Genomic DNA, 22389 nt, shown 5'->3' with positions numbered 1-22389 from the left:
GGTGGTGGGAGAAGAACAAAGCTCCAGTCTGTCTTCTCCTGGAGACAGGTTTGCTCCTCCAAGCAGCAAAATCTGGGAGTTCTTCTGATTATAATTCTCTCTTCCTCTCCATAGGTTTTGTAGCTAGTGGAATTTTGTCCAAAATTCTAGCAGTTAGTGGAACGTCAGTCTTCATGTTCCATTTTCTTGGCGAATTTTCACCCTTTCTGATCTTTCAGAAGTATTTTGGAAGAAGTGAGAAGAAGCTGCCTCAGGAGCTGTGAGCCACATGCTATGTTGGTTCTAATTTTAGTCCCGAATCACTCAATTCCGTTGTGCAGATAAATGAATTGTCACAAACTATTTACAGAACCAAATTGAGAACAATCCGCTCTTATCCTCACCTGACTATTTGGAATCAAATCTGCTCGGGAACAAATCTGGAATTAGTTGTTTCTTCTTGAGTATGAAATCATGTCAATATGCTAACTTTCCACATATATTAATCTAATGCTTACTTCTAATTAAGCAATAACTACAAATTAAAGGCATTCAAAGCATCACTGCACAGGCAGGGTTTTCTTCTAAGCTGGAGACCCTGTGGGACTCAAAACCCAAACTATGCAATAGGCAACCTCGCTTTCCTATAATAAAACTCATCCTGCCATTTTAATGGATTAGAGCATTTTGTCCACATGGATGCATTTCAACTCTGTTTTATTCTGACCACAGATAACAAAATAAATATAAAATAAATCCATTAACTACATTGGTAAGATTACACCAATGATTTCTTGATTTCAACAAGCACTTGGCCAGATCTTACAAGCTGTTCCAGGGACAGTTAGATGACTTTTTGCTGAGGACGTCAGTCCTTAGCAAGTTTGTATAGTCAGCCTGGCCAAGGACATGAGCAGCAGCTGGAAGATTCCTGGGGGAGCGGCACAGGGGGCGTGATTTTCTGAGTTGTTGGATGTCATGCCATTGGGAGGAATGGGAAATACTGAGTGACGGAGTCCCAATCTTCAGATCTTCACAGATGAAAATGCACTACCTGTACAGGTCGGGTGTGGAAGGCACACGATGGCACCACACCACATGGTCAAATTGCTGGGGTTGACTGCTTGCTGTCCCACCGGATGTGGATCCTGTTGTGGGATTGTGACATCAGTGTGATGATAGACTTCAACTGCGTCTGAGATAAAGATGACAGCCTTGTTCTGCTCTTCCCAGCTCAGATCTTCACCTTGGGTGCTGTTCAGAAGACTGCTAGCCACTTGGATAGCCATTTACAGAGCGTATTACTGGGCAGACCCGTCTTTGTAGCAGGTAGGACTCAACAACCTGAATGATTCCTTAAATGCTAAAATTTCTTAGACTTTAGACTTATCTCATTGATTCAGTCATTTTTCTTCACTCTTCTTTCTACCAAGTAGATTCTTCTGAAGAGAAAACAGCAGTAAAAATGTCCAAACAGTATTTCTCAAAGTGTAGTAATTCCCACAAAGTTGTCACGCTAGAGAGTAGGATAAAAAAACGTAACAAATGGTTCAGAATTTCCTGGTTACAAAATTGCTAACTGTGGAGAACTGTATTTATTTGTTTGTTTGATTTTCTAGGAAGGGAGGTTTTATGTGTTCATGCCATTTCATAAATAGAAAGGACAATACATCCCTCAACTTCTCTCCTCCTTTTTTTCTGTCACAACAACAAAGAATAACCTCAAATGCAAAGAGTGTTTTGTGGGTGATGAACATTTTCAACATCACACAATCCAAAGAGCTGGTACTAGCAGCATTTTAAATCCAAACAGTTGAGAACTGCCAAAAAGAAACCTACCCCTTGGTGGCATCTTCCTCTTAAATTCAAAACATTTTGCACATCAGTTATACAAGAACTTCTGATAATGTGGTGCCTGGAGCTCTGATCATGTCCATTTTTTTTCCCACAAAGGTAATAATCCTGTAAGATTTCTAGGTTAAAATTATCTCAAAATATCATCTCTGCTGTCTTTATCTTTTATCTTACACATCTTAGACCAATGAGAATCTGTTGCTATGGATGTTCAGTGGTGCGCTACCACACTCAAATATTGGAGAAGTCTTATTAATAACTAAGCCACGTCATCTATGCTTCCTTTGAAGCCATTTTCTACTTTTTAATTGTTACTACTGATGAACTACAAACTATGAAGCCCCATGCACACAGACCCTCACACACTAACCAGACTGGAGAAGCAGGCTCCACCTAGGAAAAGCGTGGGATAAGGGTAGTTCTCTGCCGCAGACAGTTAAGTCTGAACTCACCAATTTTCTCTTACTCATGTGGTAGGCAGAGTCATGCACCCTTAAGATGTCTACATCCTAATCCCCAGAACCTGTGAATGTGTTACTTCACGTGGCAAAGGAGACTTCACAGCTGTGATTAAGGGTACAGCCTGGAGATAAAGAAATTGTCCTTTGTTTTTCAGATGGACCCCATCCAATCCCATTAGTCCTTAAAATTAGGAAAAAAGTTTCCTGGCTGGAGTCAGAGAAAGAGATGTGACAACAGAAGCAGGGTTAGAAAAAGCGTTTCTGGCTTTGAAGGCAGAAGAAGGGGGGCAGAGAAATGTGAGCCGCATCTGGAAGCTGAATAAGGCTTCCAGAAGGAACGCAGCCTTGCTGCCATCTTGATTTTAGTCCAGGGAAATCCATGTCAGACTTCAGACCTATACAACTGCAAGAGAACGGATCAACATTGGTTTAAACCACTAAGTTTTTGGTAATTAGTTATGGCAACAGTAGAACCTGTCCATTACAAGCAGTAGAAACCATATATTAAAAATATGCGGCCTAAGTGATTTTCCCCTGTAGTGCCAACCCGGAGCTTAACTCAGACTTTCTAATTCTCACTGCTGTTGTTCTTGCCACTTAGCAATTCTGCTCCTAATTTTTTAGTACTTGGAAGAAGAGAATAATCATCTACTGCTTCTCTGCATTTAATTATTCTTACTGAAATTGATTTTCAATGCATAATTTTATACAGAATTTCCTTCTGCTGAAATCAAATGAGAATGTATGGTTTGCAGAATAAAATATTTCTGTAAGTTAGCCATGGCTTTCTTCTCTCTGATCAAACAGAGCTCAGCACTGGCCACTCATCATTTTGCCTCACTCTGATACTTAGCACTTTTTTTCTTTTTTACCTGTTGTATTCTATCTCACTTCCACGCTTCCATGAATTTTCAAAGGAAGTATTAATACTAATTTATTTGTCTATTCCCAAGGTTTGACTTGTCAAAATACTGAATAACTTTTTTAAAATAAATCAGCAGGTGTAATACATACTTATTTATTTAGTCAACACTTATTTCATGACCTCCCATATGCTGTACATAGAGACTATAAAAATAAGTTAGAAATAGAATGATGTACTGTTCATCGAGAGTACACAGCCCAGTGGGTGGACACTTTACCAAATAATCAAAGTGCAACATGATTCAGCTTTTGTGGGGATCAGAAACACGAAGGTGGGAAATGTACATATCCTGGGCATTAAGGGTCTCCTTATGAGCAAGGACAACCTTGGGATACACAGCTAACTTTAAAATGCCATTCCACCAGCACTGCTTCAAAGTTCTTCATTCATGTATTATGATTGCTGTTAATCTGGTCAATCAGAGTCCTAATTAATAGCATGGAAAACTGTTTAAGTTGTCTTCTAGGGGCTTCATAAAGTTATGAAACCATCAAAGGAGCTACAGAGATGCTGCTTCTTAACACCAAGATACCTTTTCCGCATTCTTCAGACACTTGCAGGGAAACAGTGGGACAAAATCAATCTCCTGATTTTTCCAACTGGGAGTGTACATTTGCTCTGCATTTTTTACCATCTTACAATGAACTTACCTTCAAAGAGTGTGGTTCTCAACCAGAGGGGATTGGGTTGGGGCTTGGGCTTGTGTATGTGTGAGTGTGTGTGTGTGTGTGTGTGTGTGTATTTTGTCCCCCATGGGATATTTGACAATGTCTAGAGACATTTTTGACTGTCACAACTCAGGGAGTGCTACTGGCGTCTAGTGGCATCTAGTGGATGGAGACCATAGTCGCCGCCGAACACCTTGTATCCACAGGGCAGCCCCACACAGCAAAAATTCATCCACCCCAAATGTCAGTAGCACCTAGGCTAAGAAACCCTTTCTTACGGTTCCCACACTACTTTAGAAACAGAATAATATTAGCATATTTGTTTATATGCATATTTATTTAATAATATTTATTTACAAAGCTAACAAGGTATTTAAAGGAAATTGACTTTCAGCTTAATATGGGTTTTTCAACTAAGCACCAAGGCAATAGAATGGTATGTGTTTTCTGTTATTCTAACATCCTCCAGTGTGAGGGGTCTCGACAAGGATCCTAAACACTCAAGGTACCAAAGACCAAGTGCAGGACAATTTAGGGAGAAAGCACTCTACAAAGTGGTTACAGGTTCCCCATAGGCAAGAGGCTTTTTGACTTTAAACCTTGACTCCTCTTCACAATATTCAGTTTGTGACATTCTGCCAACTTCTGAAGCTTTGGGGAAAATATTCTGCTGGAGGAGAATTTGTATTACTAGCCCTGAATGGAGGACTCAGCTAACGAGAGGGGAGAGTGAGGCATGAAGGGTCTCTCTTTTCTTTACGATACACACTTAGTAACAAGGGAGCTTCATTCCAGAATAAAATGTCAAACGCAATGTGAAATAGTATCTATAATAAATGAGGCTCCTCATGATTATTATGTAGCGCATTTTCTCAGGTAATAAAGTCATTGTGTTTTGCACGGCTTCGCTTCATTTAGGCAGAGAGAAGGGGTGGGGGAGGCTGTTGGTATGTTGTGCTCGGCTTTTTTTTTTTTTTTTTTTTTGATGGGTTTCATTCTATTCTTCTTGTGCCAATTGTAATGTTTTATGATTATTCATGACTTAGACAATGGTGCTTTAGGCAGTCAATAGCAATTATGCTTGTTGAGAAGAACATATAATTCAAATTAGACCAATATAGATTTTTTCCCCTTTACTTTAATGTTTAGTTACCCAGTTAGATTTAAACTGAGTATACAACATTTAACAAATGATTTTCACTAAAACCTAACTGACATTTAAAGTAGTTCTTTTTTAATACAGAAGAATAAGGCAAAATCTGACTTCACTTGAAAGGTACACAGTATCAGTTAAAGATTTCAAGTTATTCACTATGTGATGTGTTTATATCTGTGGCCTGATGACGGTAACTTTGTACACTAGCCAGCGAGTGTGCAAAAAGACAGCATGTGGTGGGCATCAAAATAACCTGTCTTAATGAACAGTAAATTCATACATGGTTTAGGTTTGTAGCTGTTCAGCTGAACAATATTCAGAGTGCAATTTTGAATACGTATTATCTATTATTCAGGAATTGAAAACTAGAATAAGTAATAACCACAAAGATGAAATGAGAGAATATGGTAGGTGCTAAGGACTGAACTATGTCCCCCTGAATTTCATATGTTGAAGCCCCAACTCCCAACATGACTATATTTGGAGATGAGGCCTTTAAGGAGGTCATTAGGGTTAGATGAGATCATAAGAGTGAGGTCTTATTCCCATAGGACTGGTGTCCTTATAAGAAAAGGAAGAGACACAAGAGATCTCGCTCTACACGTGCTCACAGCGGAAAGGCCGTGTGAGGACAGTAAGGGGACAGCTGTGTGCAAACCAGGAAGAGAGGCCTCACCAGAAACCAACTCTCGGTCTTGGATTTTGAGCCTTCAAAACTGTGAGAAATTAAATTTCTTTTGTTTGAGCCACCCGGTCTGTGCTGTTCTGTTATGGTCACTTAAACAAACTGACCAGCTGGCCGTCCCTAGCGTCAACCAAATTGATCTTTTCACCAAGTTTCAGACTTGTTCGTTCATTAATTTCTTTGTTTTCAGCCTCAAACTATGTTTTTCTCTCAGCGACGTGGTTCAGACCAGGGTGGTCAAGGTGATGACAAATGGTTAGATCCTGGATTTATTTGGAAAGCAAATTCAACTGGATTTGCAGGCAGACTGGATATGGGGTGAAGAAAAAAACGTAGCTAAGGAAAATGCTACACTTCTTGGCCAGAGCAGGTGGAAGGACCAAGTTTTCATAAAACTGAGATGGGGAGAGTAGATACATCCAAACAAAGAGGAAATTATAGGAGGTGACAGACATGTTAATTATTTTGATTGTGGGAATCACTTCACACTGCCTATGCATATGAAATCATCATTTTGTATATCTCTAAAAAATCACATTATATAACCTTAATAAATACAATCTTTGTCAATGATACCTCAACAAAGCCAGAAAAAGCAAATGAACTGAGATGGGGAAGGTCTGGGGAGGAATATTTCAGTTTCAGCTTTGGACATGGAAGTTAAAAGCATGCTTAAAAATTACAAATAATTACAACTAGGTATGGATGGATGGAGAAAGGGCAGGCTAAGGAGACAAGGAGGGAAATCCCCTGGCCTTCAAGTGATGCTGAGAAACGTGGACATGGCCCTATCAGCAATGGTAAAGGAGACGGAGGCTGGTAATAAATAGCAGAACACACTGCTTAGGGGGCTAATTTACACTGGCATTTTCTTTGAGATCAGACCATTAGCTTTGTGATGGTTTATATGATTTTTATTGTTTTTGTGGTTGCTTATCCCATTTTGTTTGATAATCGCCAGGGAAGAGTTTTGCCCACTGTTCTGACTTCACAGTTTTTATAAAAAAAATAGATTTATTGACAGACTTTTTTTTTTTTAATCCTGGTCAACTAACTACATGACTCTACATTTTCTCTCTCAAAGTACATTGCAAATTATCTCAGAGGGATATGACAAGAATTACATTTCTCAATTTTATAACTTCATCTAATATCGTGAATGTATTCTTAAATACTAAATGACAGTAATTCCACCAAAATATCTGACCTAGTTATAGATTGGGGTCACGTGAAACTGTGAGAGAAATTGAGGCGTTCTAGAGGTGGGTGAGTGGGTTGGGATGAAGGGAAATAAATGGGTCAGGACAGACCAGGGTGCAGGGTTCACCTCTGTTAATCCCACATTCCAGGCATGTTTGACGAGTTCTCACTCCTCCTGGGATAATGGTGGGAATCCCTGAGAAATTCTGATGATATTTTCTCACTCACTTGGAAAGACTCTAATGCATTTTGAATAAATCAAGTAATAATACTTTGTTATTTCAATAAAAGTCATGCCTTTTGTGATCACATGCTTAGATCTTGGTCCTAGACGATACCTCTCTTTCCCACTTGCTGAGAAAATACAAATTTTAGACCCATTAGTGAGAAATAGAGCAGCAGTATATTTAGGAAGAGAAATAATCTACATTCACAACTTATAATGTATTTTTTTACATGTACACATCATAACAGATGATAAACAAATTAGGATTATTAGCAGTATAACATCGCATCATAAAAATAAGGATAGGGCATTGAGGAAATTTGAAGAAATAATGAAATGAGTGGCATTATTTAGCTTATAAAATAAAAGATGCCAAGGGTTCATCTTGTCTTATTTTTTTAATTGAAGTATAGCTGATGTACAATATTATATTATTTTCAGATGTATAATGTGATGCTGTGATATTTGTATAGATTATACACCAAATAAAGCTATAATATTTTGACTATATTGCTTGGACATTACATCACTGTGACTTACTTTATAACTGGTAGTTTGTATCTCTTAATCCCCTTCACTTATTTTGCGCATCCCCTCACCTCCATCCCCTCTGGCAACCACCAGTTTGTTCTCTGCATCTGTGAGTCTATTTCTGTTTTGTTATATTTGTTCACTTGTTTTTCAGATTCCACATATAAGTGAAAATATACAGCATTTGTCTTTCTCTGGCTGATTTCTCTCACCTTCTAGGTCCATCCATGTTGTTGCAAATGGCAAGACTTCATTCTTTTTTATGGCTAAGTAATATTCCATGGTGTGTCTATGTGTGTATGTATGTTTGCACCACATTTTCTTTATCAGTAATCAGTCGCTGGGCACCTGGTTGCTTCCTTTTCTTGGCTATTGTAAATAATGCTACTAATAAACATTGGGGTGCATATATCTTTTTAAACTAGTGTTTTTGTTTTCTTCAGATAAATACCCAGGAGAAGAATTGCTGGATCATATTGTTGTTCTGCTTTTAATTTTTTAAGGAACTGCCATACTGTTTTCCACAGTGACCATACCAATTTACATTCCCACCACAGTTCTTGAGGGTTCCCTTTTCTCCACATCCTCACCAACACTTGTTATTGCTTGTCTTTTGTTGATAGTCCTTTTGGCAGGTGTGAGGTGATACCTCATTGTGGTTTTAATTTGCATTTCCCTGATGATGAATGATGCTACACATTTTTTCATGTGCCTGTTAGCCATCTGTTATGTCTTTTTTGGAAAAATGCCTATTTGGGTCCTCTGTCCATTTTTAATCTGAGTGTTTGGTTTTTTTATATTGAGCTCTATTTTTTACATATTTTGGATATTAACCCCTTACCAGACACAGTATTTGCAAATATCTTCTCCCATCCAATAAGCTGCCTTTTTGTTTTGATGGTGTTCTTGCCAGCACAAATCTTTTTAGTTTGATATGGTCCCATTTGTTTATCTTTTCTTTTATTGCCTTTGCCTGAGGAGACAGATCCAAAAAATTATTGCTAAGACCAATTTAAAAAATGTACTGCCTATGTTTTCTTCCAAGGTTTTGTGGTTTCAGTAGTATTGGCAGTCCTAGCCACGGCAATCAAACAAGAAAAGAAGTAAAAGTCAACCAAATTGGAAGGAATAAGTAAAACTGTCACTATTTGCAGAGGGCATGACACTATATATAGAAAACCCCAAAGATGCCACCAAAAACTATTAAAACTAATAAATGAATTTAGTAAAGTTTCAGGATACAAAATTAATATATAGAAATCTATTGCATTTCTATATACTAACAATGAACTATTAGAAAGTGAAATCAAGAAAACTATCCCATTTACAATCTCATCAAAATTAATTAAATACTTAGGAATAAACTTATCCAAGGAGGTAAAATACCTGTACTCTGAAAACTGTAAGACATTGGTGAAAAAAACTGAAGATGATGGAAATAAATGGAAAGATAGTCCATGTACATGGATTAGAAGAAGTAATATTGTTCAAAAATCCATACTATCCAAAGCAATCTAAATTCAGTGCTGTGCCTTTCAAAATCCCCATGGCCTATTTCACAGGACTAGAACAAATCATCCTAAAATTTGTTTGGAACCACAAAAGCCACTGAATAGCCAAAGAAATCTTGAGAAAGAACAAATCTAGACAAATCACATGCCCTGACTTCAAACTATACTACAAAGCTAAACTAATTAAGATGGTATGGTACTGGCATAAGCACAAACACGTAGATCAATGGAACACAATCGAGAGCTTAGAAATAAACTCATGCACATATGGTCAATTAATCTGTGACAAAGAAGGCAAGAATATACAGTGAGGAAAAGACAGTCTCTTTGGGAAAACTGGATAGCTAAATGTAAAAGAATGAAATTAGACCATTTTCTTACACCATATAAAAAATAAACTCAAAATGAATTAAAGACAAAAATGTAAGATCTGTGCTGCAGTCTTAAGACAGAATTTTTTCTTCTCTCTTTAAGGCCTTCAACTGATTGGATGAGGCCCACCCACATCATCAAGGGTAATCTCCTTTACTTTAACTGTTTGTAGATATTAACCACATCTTCAAAATACCTTCACAGCAACACCTAGATTAGTGTTTAATTAAATCATTAGGTAGAGCCTACCCAATCTGACACATAAAACTAACCATCACACCTCTACTTCAGGTGTTACTTCCTAAAGTTTCTGAAAGTAAATCCACCCTGGAGAACATGTTATTTGAGGCCTTTATTGATCTAACCAGAAGTTTTCTTTCAATTTTCATTTTCCTTTGCATTATTTCATATGTTATTTGCTTATAATTTTAACTGGCCATCTCTACCAAGCCCAGCTGGGACATCATATTTGACCACACAACTTGCTTTGATCAATAGGACGTGAATAGCAGTGGTGTGGGCCAGAAGCTCTAAGACATATTGTATGGTTCTTGGGTCTGCAATTGTTTTCTTCCCCACTTCCATGAGATTAATAGGTCCCAGTGAGAGGCTACCCTGTCAGCTCAGGTCCTGTGGTGATGAACAAGGCTGCAGCAGAGTAAAAAAAGAGAGAGAGGGATTGAAAGAGACATGTACTGTGCATAAGAAATACATCTATTTGTTTTATAAGCCACTCAGGTTTTTGGTATTGTTTCGTTACATCAGAATAACCTAGTTAAAGCTGATGATACACACAGGCACTCACGTATTTGATGAATGAAAACATAAATGAATAGATGAAGCTGAAGTTCACTTCTCCTTAAATGCCCTTTCTCGCCATTTTCTGTGTATTGAAATTCCATTCATCCTTCAAGGAATATCTCAATAACCATCTCCTGTTATTTCTAACTATAATTGATGTTTTGCTAAGTCTCTGTTCAAAAATCTTTTCTGCATTTAAAATTCTTTCTTTCCAATAGGTAATCAGAGGCCAAATTGCTGGTCAAATAGAGGCATTAGTATTTGTGCCTCTAAATACTTGTTTAATTCATCTTTGATTTCCAGTGACTTGTTTGTTTCCAAGTGAGCCGTTAGCTCAACTATGCCTTCATTGTATCTCCCACGTAGTAATCACAAGTGCCCAGTAAATGCATGTTGTTGGTGAAAAATATTTTCAGAAAATAATATGACCTCTTAGCATCCAGCTATCCTTTGGTGAACAACCCAAGACGCTGGGTTAAAAGCGAAGGAAACATGGTGATGATACCGCAGTGAATCACAGTGAATAGCAGAAAAATTCTGAAGTCATACACAAGGGTCAAAAATTTGGGTATACTTTCCTTGATGAGAAAGCTTAAGTGTGTCTACAAGTCAAGTCTCTGCTGAGAACGTATGAAGTGTCAGGCACTTTATGGATGTCACATTCCAACAATGCTATTTTAACATACGAGGAAACTGACACTTCAGAGAGGTTAAATTCTTTTTCTGTGGTCACTCTTCTAGAAAGCAGTAGAGCTATGAATTAAACCCAGGTGTGCCTCATTCCAGAGCTCAAATTTAACCACACTGTTTTCCTGAAGAGAAGATCTGGAAAGATCTCTTTGCGCTCTAAGAGCTCCACATAGAAACTCCTCACAATAGGAAGCGTGTCCTAACCAAGGGATTCACTACAGTATTGCATTATCTTTACTTGAGGGTAGAACACTGAAGTCAGTCCCTAGCATAATGTCCAGAAAAGCAATTTAATTTTTTTTCTCATTTTACTTTTTAAATTTTGTACTGAAGCATAGTTGATTTATAATGTTGTGTTGGTTTCTGGTGTATAGCATAGTGATTCAGTTAAACACACATATATATTCTTTTTCACTATAGGTTATTAAAAGCTGTTGAATATAGTTCCCTGTGCTACACAGTAGAACCTTGTTGTTTATCTATTTTGTATATAATAGCTTGTATCTGTTAATCCCAAAGAAACACTTTTGAGACAGGAAGTAGACCTGTGGTTGCTGGGGGCTGGCCATGGGACTGGAGGGTAACTGTCAATAGGCATGAAGGACCTTTGAGAGAGTAATAAAAATGTTATAAAATGTGATTGTGGTGATGGTGCAAATTCTGGAAATTTACTAAAAATCATTAAAGTGCACACTTAAATGGTAAATTTTAATATATGTAAATCCTATCACCATAGAACTGATAGAAAAAAACACACCACACGTATTAGGTGAGATTATGTGTGTGTGTGTATATATATACCTGTGTGTGTATACATATATATATATATATATACATAATTGAATAAACGTATCAATAAGCAAAAATCACATGCTTTTTTCCAAATGCCATCTGAGCAGCAGCCTTTTTATTTTAATAATAAATACGATAATCACAAATTATTTGTATTCATTTCCAGTTGTACAACCACACATCTCCCTTGTCCGACTGTGTAGTTAATAAAGCCAACTTTTTCTAAATGTTCTCCCTCAGACTTTTTGCAGGTCAAACTGAGCTTCTCCAGTTTAAGACGAAGAATCCGTCTTATTTATTTTTCTACATTACAGAATCATGGCTGCTATTTCAACTATCCACGCTTTTGGAAGGTGCAGGCAAACTGAGTGTTTTGTACCCATGTCTAATTGCCAACGCCCGTCTTAGACAAAGCGCTGCCCCACAGAGAACGTTCATATAGAGAATCCATTCTGCTTTTGCGTGGCTCTCGACTGTCTGCTACACACAGTGCTGTTCAGATCTCATGACCAGAAAAGTGCTCTGTGCTTTGCCAGTTGACATTCCACCAATATTTTCCAGCAATAACTTTTTTTTAACACTTTGCATAGCAATTCGCTAAAAACAGCAACACAACACACACACACACACACACACACACACACACACCACACTCACACCCCTTCTCTCTAACCAGGGCCAGTATGAGCCAATGAGAGTCATAGGCAAGAAATTAATTGACTGCTTCTTAAGTGATATTCTGTAAATATTTTTTCCGTAGTTATTTAGAAGAAAGTGTGAGAGCTTTCTTCTGCATGTCGGGAAAATAAAAAGAATAAGGAATTTCTTCACCTCACCACCATTTTCCTGGATTTTGGGTCAGATTTACCGCACTCAGCACAAACATATATTTAATATTTTTAATGTCTTTGCAACGAATCTAACCAGACCTTTGGTTCTTCAAAGGCAATGAGCTACCGGCACGGGGAAGTCGCACTCACCCACCAGGGTTGCTGTAACGTCTCCCTTCCACACTAGCCCCTGGGAGAGGACTTCTGCTAAGTAAGTTTCTCTCACCTTGTTACATTTCTGAGAATGGCACCCCTTGTAAGTGGGTACCCTGTTAGCTGTCCCACAGATTTTTATCTCAGCTTTAAATCTTCAAAAAAATTTTAAATTGTTTCCAGTTTGATTGAGATATAACTAACATATAACATTATATTAGCTTCAGGTGTACAACAAAATGATTTGCTATGTGTATCTATTGTGAAGTGATTACCACATTAAGTTTAAGTTACCATCCATCACAGTTACGAATTTCTTCTTGTGATGAGAACTTTTACGATCTACCTTCTTAGCAACTTTTGAATACACAGTGCAGTACTGTTAACTCTCATCACCATGCTGAACATTACGTCCCCAGGACTTATCTTATAATTGGAAACTTGTACCTTTTGATCATTTCCACCCATTTCCCTCACTCCCCACCTCCCACCTCTGTTTCTATGGCTTGGTTTCTTTTAGATTTCACATATGAAATCATACAATACTTATCTTTCTTTAAGTTATTTTACTTAATATAATGCCCTCCGTCCATTCATGTTGTTGTAAATGGCAGGATTTCCTTCTTTTTGTGGCTGAATAATAGTCTGTCATATATGTGTGTGTATACACACACACACACACACACACACACACACACACATTCTCTTTCTTTTCATCTGTCCATGGGCACTTAGGCTGTTTCCATGACTTCTCTATTGTAAAGAATGCTGTGGTATACATACATGGAGGTGCAAATATCTCTTCCAAATACTGGTTTTGTCTCCTTCAAATACATGCTCAGAAGTGGGATTGCAGGATCATATGATAGTTCTATTTTTAATTACCTGAGGAAGTTCCACGTGTTTTACAGTGGCTGCACCAGTTTACACTCCCACCAATGGTGTACACATGTTTCCTCCTGTCCAGCACCCCTTGCAGACAGAGAGGCCCCTTAGCGTGGCACAGATCTGGCCTTTATCTCCGCTCTAGTTCTATTAGATTTTGGTTTCCTTACAAATAAAACTCCATGTAAATCAAGTCTAAAGAAAATAGAAAGGTAAGGCGAAATAATATAACAACCCGTTGCCAAACTTCAATAAATCTTGCTTTGATTTCTTACCTCCATGACTTTGCTGAGCAGTGGAATTGCCAAAAGGCAACAAAAAGTCAGGGAAAGAAAAGCAAAGAGCCTGGGAAGATATTCTGTCCTCCGGTGATTACATTTTCTTTTGGCGGTAATGTAATGTTTTTCTGCTGCAAGTATCTTGTGTTTAAACATCTATCAGGATTACACCCTTTCCTACAGGAGGCCATCCGAGCGAGTGTGCTGAGGACAGGACTACACACCTGAAAACCACGAACGGGAACGACTTCTGAAGAAAACTGCCAAATTAAGCTACTAGATCGCCTGTCTCATTTTGATATGTTTACTTTCTTTATAGACAAATATGACATCAGCTGGTTTATTTTAAATATTATCCATTTGTGACAAAATCTGAGAGGTTTGCATTTTGGAGTATTTTTCTTTCCTTGCATTCCTTCAAGTGCCATGTGGAGTTTGATGTTTAATAATATGTTGTAACAGATGTCAATATGCTCCGGAACTGAAATGATACTTGCTTCCAAATCATCTCGTCTGCTTCTTATAGTTTCAGGTTGACCTAATGGAACAGATTCTGCAGATCAACTTGACTGCCTCAGAGCTTCTGAAAAGCCGACCCACTTACTTCTGTAAAGAGAAAAGTTTCACACCTGAGAATATGAAATTGCTCTGCCAAGTGAAATTAGACAGAGCTGGTTTTCTAGAATAGAGGATGCATTAGAGGTCTGTCCATTGGTTTAACATTTCAGGTTGTAATTCTGAGTTTTTTAGTTACATAGAAAAGCTAGATAAAAGACAAACTTTGCATCATTAATTTACCCACACCCTCTTTTTTATTTTAAGGGAGGAACAAACAAATTCTGGAAATAATTTATATTTCTTTTAGTTTGGGGGTAACGTGTTCATTTATTTGAAAAAAATGTGCTTTACTCTTTAACAGGATGTTTCCGATTCTTTACTTCCAAAGACTAGCAAACAAGTGAGAATCAGTGTGTAACAACTCTGCTATGTGTCAGTCAAAATTGTAAAGAATATGGTTTTATCCTAAAATTCCCATTAGTGGCAACAGAAATTAGAAATGTCATTTTTAAGAAAAAAAATCATGATTTAAAAACTCTAGTGATGCACATATTTAGAAAGAGGTAATTAATAGCATCCAGGAAGAAAGTCAGTGTCAGAGCTGTGAGAGCTATCCACGCAAACGTTTCAGTAAACACATCTGTTCATGTATTTTTCAACTTATAAAAGTCTGAACTTTTTAGGCAATAATGGGAAAGAGGCAGGAAGTATATATTAGGATTCCCAGGTCTTTTAAACATGCAATTTAAAGCATTTCATTCTAGCAATCATTTTCTTTAATTGCCTGCTGAGCAATCTGGAGTAAGCCTCACTTTGCTTACATACTGTTTTTATGTCTTTAGATAACACAGATCTCTTTTCTCGCATATTTTAGAATGCCCTAAGTAGGGCTGTATAATTTTAAGTACTTCTTATGTATCCGACTCAAAGAAAGTGATTAGATGCTTATAATTTCAAAATGCAGGTCAATTCAGTAAATAAAAAAAGAAATATTTCCCCAAAGGGAAAAAAAAGAAACCTCTGTAGCACTGAGAAATAATGTAGTGAGATTATTCAGGTGAGTCAGCATCTTGTCCATTACTTAGTGCGACTGAAAAATGATAAACACACTTGCTTTTAAAAATTGAATATCACATTCTAATATTTCCCAAAGAGCTGATGGTACATCATAGACTCCAAAAGTAGCATGAGGAAAATAAAATTCATCAAATACGAAATCAGGCTCTCATCACACACACAAAAAAATTAAATTAAATTTTAAAAGAGATTAATAAATAAACTCAAAGGGAGGAAATATTTGCAAAATATATCATTTCTCACTAACTAACCAAGTATGCCTTTCACTTTTGTATTTGTTACAAAATTTCTGTGATAAAAACATTTTAAAATGACCAAAGAATAAAATCAATAATATATAACTATCTCATATAAACCTAAAAAAACCAACTATTCCAAGAGAAAAATGGCAATAAAAGGCATAAAAGATAATTTAAGAGAATAAAAAATTGAAATAGCCAATAAACATATAAAAATATTAAGCCTTACTGGTAATCAAAATAACATAAATTAAATAACTTTTTCTCTTGACTGGCAAACAAAAATAATAAATTTTACATAATATGTATTGTTATCCACGTAGGAAAGTACAAATCTACATGCATTACTAGAGGAATACAAACCTTAAAATTTGTTTCAGAAGAATTTTGCAACATTTATCAAACAGGTTTTTGTTTATTTCTTCTATTCCAGCAAGTTGACGTTTAGGTACTTATTCTAAGAATAGTTGTTCAAGTGTGTTCATCATAACTTTGTTATGTCAGAGATAAGTCAAGACAATCTAAATGTCCTGCAATAAGTTACAGAAAGTTATAATTAAAATGTCTATTTCTTGATTTGAAAGACTATGATCTATAACTGAGAATGACAGGTTATAGCACAGTATGCAGATTATTATTATATTTCTCTTAAATATGTGTGTAACTATACGTAATATACATGTATGTATATGTGTACATATGTGTCTCTGTGTGGTGAGAGAGAGACTATGTGTAAATGGTCAGATGGTAATGATGGATGGATGTCTTTGGCTTGTTGGCTTGTGGTTCTTATTTATATTTTCAAATAGCCCATATTACATGTGTAACAAATACAATAATGAATAAACTTGAAAGTTTCTTACATGGCAGATTTGATTATCTACTCTGGGAATACAGATGGTGCACTGTGACATCTTGAGCACTCCCTGAAGCATCTTGTGTATGGCGGACACAAGAAGACCCGGTATCAATCGCCTACCTCAAAGGAAGGTGATACAAAAAGGGTGGTACTTATTTTCTGGTTTTAGAACATATAGACCCTTTTAGTTCTTTTTTTTCACCCAGTAGGGCTGATACCGATCTTTATGTCATCTGCACATTATTTCCAGTTCTACTTGTGATGGGTCACGTGGTCAGTATAGATTACCAGGTTACACTAGATTTTCTCCCTTTAATTCAGGTGACTAGCAATGAAACAAAGAGTGTTGGAGGTTTCATTTGTATGTGCTGAACTAAATGGCACAAATTCTTGGAAAATAATCTCCTTGGACCACTGAGAAACAAATTGTCCACTGGTTCTTCTACTAAGAGGCCAAGAGAAAACAAATGTTTGTGGATGAATGTTTGTCTTCCCAGAATTCACAGGTCGAAGCCCTAAGCCCCAGTGTGATGGTATTTGGGTATTTGGAGATGGGACCTGTGGGAAGTAATTAGGGTTAGATGAGCTCGTGTGTATGTTGGTCCCCTAGGGCAGGGTGTATGGAGGGGGTGGCTATTCTAATGGGATTGGTGATCTTACAAGCAGAAACACCAGAGAACCAGAGAGCTTGCCCCTGACCCACACCCGCCCGGTGCACACACACAAAGGAGCAGTCACGTGAGCACACAGGGAGGCGGCAGCCTCCTGCCCGCCAAGAGAAGAGGCCTCAGAATGCAACCCACCCTGCCAGGACCTTGATCTTAGACTTTCCACCCTCCAAATCAGTGAGAAACAAATTGCTGTTGTTGAAGACACCAGCCTCTGGCACTTTGTAATGGAAGCCAGAGCTGACTCAGACAGAGACCCACTCACCTTCAGAAAGTGGGACAGGGGAGCAGAAACCGTGAGAGCTGTAGGGGAAAAGGGTGAGGGAGAGCCAGCGAGAAGGTCGCCCAGCCTTGCTCTTTTTTTTCCCATGGGAGGCAACTGTACATGTTGTGGTTCACTTTCTGACCTGAAGGAGCAACAGAAGAGAAAGTTTGTTTATCATTTTGCTCCTTTGTAGACCTGACCCCAAAACTTGACTTCCTTCTGATTTTCACAGGATTCATGGCTCAGCAATAGAGAAAATACTGGTCACAGTAAGAAATTAAGCCTTAAGCTAATAAATATATTTCAAATATTAAAACAGACTTGGTCTGACCATCTGATAGAGACTGTTGCAAGGTGTCAGATACACCACATTCCGATGTATTTGACTCGTAGAAATGGATCTAGTAACAGTTTCTTGTGATCTGGAGAGCAGGACCAGACTTAACAAATACCGTCGAAACTCCTTCACAACGTTTCTTCAGAGAATAATCTAAAACAATAAACTACTTTGTAAATGTGATTTTTAAGAATATGAACCAAAAAAGTTAATGAAAATATTATGTGAGTCCTGCTAAGACTGTAAGGGCTGTGGTAGAGATACAAGGACCAGTGGATAAACCCACACTGGGGTTTACAGGGAAGCCTTGAAATCTACAGCAAAGTGCTCATGCTCTGGTCACAGTTCTACTTGTTGCTCCAAAGAAAGTTTCTGCCCGGGTCTGTGTCTTGGGAGCCTGCTTTTCACTCTTGAGCCTTGCCTGACTCTGCTTCACAGCATGTCTCCAGCATCGTGTATCGGATTGACTGCTACAAACTATATGAGTTTAACTGCCATCGTGGCATCTAGCCATCAGCAGCCAATAAAAGGCTGAAGAGGTGAGAACAGGCTAAAAGAGTCAGGGGGCAGACGATGCTGCAGCATTTAAAATTGGCTGTTGAAAGGATACAGCAGAGGGGTGAACATGTCCCGTGGAGAAGCCCTGTGCAAACTTCCCTCTCTGCTTCTAGGTTTCCCTCTTATCAAGGCTCCATCTAAGAGGTCTCCATCCTTTGCAGTCTGTTCTGTAGGAATGGAATTTTGTTTAGGTCTGTTTGTTTCCTTCCTCCCTTCTGGCCACACTGTTGCAGGGATTGCAAGTTCTCCCCTCCATCTGCTAAAGGCTCCAATCCTCCAAAGAAGGGCAGCAACCTGATTTTCCTGAACTAGTAACTTTTGCCATCGGTAGAAGGGATTAAATGCCAAAAACATGTGCATTTACTCTAATAAGATTTAGTCAAATGCCTGTAGATACGGGCAGTATATTTCCACTAGAATTAACTGATTTTGAACACTCTCTTTTTATTCAATAACAGTGGCTCTTTTTTCATGGTATGAAATGCTTGACTAATGTTAGTTAAGATTGGGTGAATCTCTCTCTCCTCAGAAATGGCAGTCAGAGGAGGTCAAAAAGAGCTGATTTGCCCTGTGGATCTGACGTCTAGATAGTGTAACAGTTTTAAATGTGTTTTGCTTTTTAAAAATACTGTCATGATGCTTAAAAGGGTGACCATGAGACTTTGTTTAAATCTTATATAATTTATGTATATATATTTTTTGTTTTCTCCAAGTTTTTCAGATAAGAAACCATGTGCTACAATCTTATATATCACCCACAACATCTAACTCAGAACTACATATAGGAATGTGTAAAATGTATAAATGTCCAAAGATTCACCACAGCATATCAATTACTTTTCTCTATTTTTCTCACCCTTCCTCAAAATCAGTATCTGATAAAAAGGCTTTCATTTTTAGCCAAGTTTCTGTACGAGGTTACAAAAACAGAGTGAAAAGTGTATATTCACGATAGTGATGAAAGAATGAGGACGTAAACTCCTTTCTTTCCTATAGTCGTAAGGTTTCCTTTTTTCACTTCAGTTTAAATTCTTTCCTTTCCTGGACTTATCCAGTTCAGTCTCTGTGTTCTTGGTGTTTTTCTTCGTCTGCTGAGCCCGCAGCCCTGAGCTTTGCCTTCCCGAGCACTTCCCGGAGCTGCCCACAAGCCTCCCACCCAGGACGGAGGCACTTCCTGCTGAGGGGTGCAGGTGCCCACTGGGGCTCGGCTGAAGCGGAAGGAAAGTGAGCAACAGGAGGGGCGGGGCGGTCGGCCCACCCTTCCTCCAAATTGCCTATTGTGGAAAAATGCATGCAACTCCTCTGACTTGGAAATGCCTCAAATGACCGTAAAGAGGTAGGTAGGGACATGGGAAGTTTTCTCAAAAGGAATTAGGGCATAAACGATGTAACGATAATGATGACTTTCCCTGCCTTTTTGCACAAATCACCCTAAAGGGAGAAATGGAGACAGAAAAGAGTATGGCTTTACAGCCGAATGTCCACTGTCTATATCTGAGTTGAATCATAACTGCTGGGTTTTTTTTTTCCCAGAGTAATTGGGTTAATTTCAAAGCCTTCAACTCTCACTAACTAAATCACCTATGCATTCCAAGGTATGAAAAATTTAAGAATACAAGTGTGTTCTTTTAAAAACATGTCTTTCTCCTTAAGAAAAGAGAGTGGGGAGGAAGCAATACCCAAAATTACAGAAATGACTCTAAAGGAAACCAGTGATTTAAAGAAGGAGACTGGCAAATGTTGTGATTCTATTTTTACCTGCCTTAGAATGCTACTTTGGGCAAACTCCCTAAATCCTCTGCCTCAGTTTTATCACTTAAAACATGAGGATAAGGATTGTTCTCACAAAGTGATAGACAATTTAATCAGTCTTAACCAGTATTAGCCAAGCACTTCCTGGCAAAGAAGTCATTATTATTTAACAGTAAATCTGAAATCTATTCTATTGGAATATCTGAGATATTCTATTGGAATCTATAGGCATTCAGCCAAATATTATTTAATGCCCATAGAGCAAATGCACAACTTTTAGCTCTTAACCCTACTAGAGATGGCAAAAATAATCATAATTATAATATAAACAATTAGCCCTAAGGCTAAACTAAAATTTAACACACACTGGAAGCTTTAGATCAAATTAGGAGCTGGAGAGAGGGGGACCACTGATTTCCATAACTAAGTTTTGTGTATAAAATATAAATGACCTAAAAACAGTAGGAAAGAGGAAGATTTTGGTCCTCAGGCCATTCACTGAAGAGGAAGATTTTGGTCCTCAGGCCATTCACTGGTTTCATTTGGATAGATTTTAGTGTGCTACCCTCAAAAAGAAAAAGCAAAAAATAAAGGGAAGGGTTTATGAAAGTGATGTAGGCAGAGGCATTTCCTTTTAAGTCTCAAGTCCACTTTTCTAAAAAAAAAAAAAAAAAAAAAAAAGGATACTACTGTGATTGGAATGTTTCTGTCCCCCCAAATGCATATGTTGAAATCTAAATGCCCAGTGTGATGGTATTAGGAGGCAGGGCCTTTGGCAAGTGCTTAGGTCATAAGGGTGGAGCCCTCACGGATGGGATTAGCGCCTTTATAAAAGGTACCCCAGAGAGCTCCCTAGGGGACACTGAGAGAAGTCAGCAGTCTGCAGCCCAGAGGAAGGCCCTCGCCTGACCTTGCTGGCACCCTGATCTGAGACTTTCAGCTCCACGTCTGTGAGAAATAAATTTCACTTGTTTATAAGCTACTCAGTCTGTGCCCTTTTGTTATAACAGCTTGAATGGACCAAGTCAGCCATTTACACCAAACAGGACATTTCAGAGGAAACCAGTTGCTGACAACCCCTCCTGGTCTACAGAATAACACCTTTGATGATATCTGTAACCACAGAGCTTGGCTAAATAAGAACCAGTGTCTTTATCCTTAAATTTCTCTATGGGCTGGAATCCTTTCTTTAAAAAAGCCATTTTGTAGTTTGGGGCAGCCATGATGGCAGTCCCCACATGTGGACACAAGGGTGCAGTTTCTTCATTGATGCGACTTCTGGAGCATGAAGCCGTTGTCACACAGCTCAGAAATACACCAGCAACAAATACTGAAGAGTCTCCCAGCCCATGCTGTGTCATTTTAAAAAAGTCTCAAACCATGAAAAACAATCATATTTAACAATTCCTTTGAGAGTCTGTTGAAGAGGTGGTGAATAACTAGAAAGTACATCTTGTGTGGGATTCCAGATACGCCTGCAGCTGCATAACTGCAGGGATTTTTTTCACAGTCCTCTTTTTGTAATCTCACTGGAGAAAGTTAATTTTTGTTATCAGTTATAACTTTAAAAAGCCCATGGCATTTAAATTTTTTTTTCCAAAATTTTTGTAACTTTGGTAATGTATTAGTTGAGTCAAACTCTTATTATTTTTTCAGAGCTTCAGGTCTCCCAAGTAGGAGGTGTGAAATAATAGGTTGGCAGAAAGGAAGAAAAATGAGAATTTCTGTTCACATTTGTTTTACAGCATGCTTTTAAAACTCTACCTTTTTGTATGTTTCTGATGTCTAGAATATAATAATATATTTAAAGTTTTTTAATGTATAGAATACACTGAGAATTACAGGTTTGTGACTGAAATATAAACATTCAGATGCTATAGATTTTTTTTTTTTAATGGGACTGCTTCTGCCTCAGTTTTGGCTGACATTTCAAAAAAATTTTTGAAAAGAAATAAAGAAACCCAAACCAAAAAATGTAGAGGACAAATACTCCCATATTCACATATACAGAATTGCCAAGTGGTTATGCAATCCTTAGGCTCAAGGTTATCAAACGGATGACAATAAGGAGTGGAGAAG

General features: G+C 37.9%; 1 long non-coding RNA gene across 2 annotated transcripts in view; it reads right to left on the bottom strand.

Annotated features, from left to right (window-relative positions):
• Positions 1-11957: 11957 nt before the first annotated feature.
• The window catches only part of LOC123619800 (uncharacterized), a 177670-nt gene continuing 167238 nt past the window's right edge, over positions 11958-22389 (bottom strand). For both annotated transcript variants that reach the window (XR_006728495.2, XR_012508527.1), the window contains exons 2-3: positions 17664-17805; positions 11958-14603 (exon numbers count right to left, since the gene is read on the bottom strand). This is a non-coding gene — a long non-coding RNA (uncharacterized LOC123619800). The remainder of the gene's footprint in view (positions 14604-17663; positions 17806-22389) is intronic.

The sequence above is a fragment of the Camelus bactrianus genome, chromosome 8 (assembly GCF_048773025.1).
Source record: "Camelus bactrianus isolate YW-2024 breed Bactrian camel chromosome 8, ASM4877302v1, whole genome shotgun sequence".
NCBI classification, from domain to species: domain Eukaryota; kingdom Metazoa; phylum Chordata; class Mammalia; order Artiodactyla; family Camelidae; genus Camelus; species Camelus bactrianus.
This window is presented reverse-complemented; position numbering and strand designations above follow the sequence as displayed.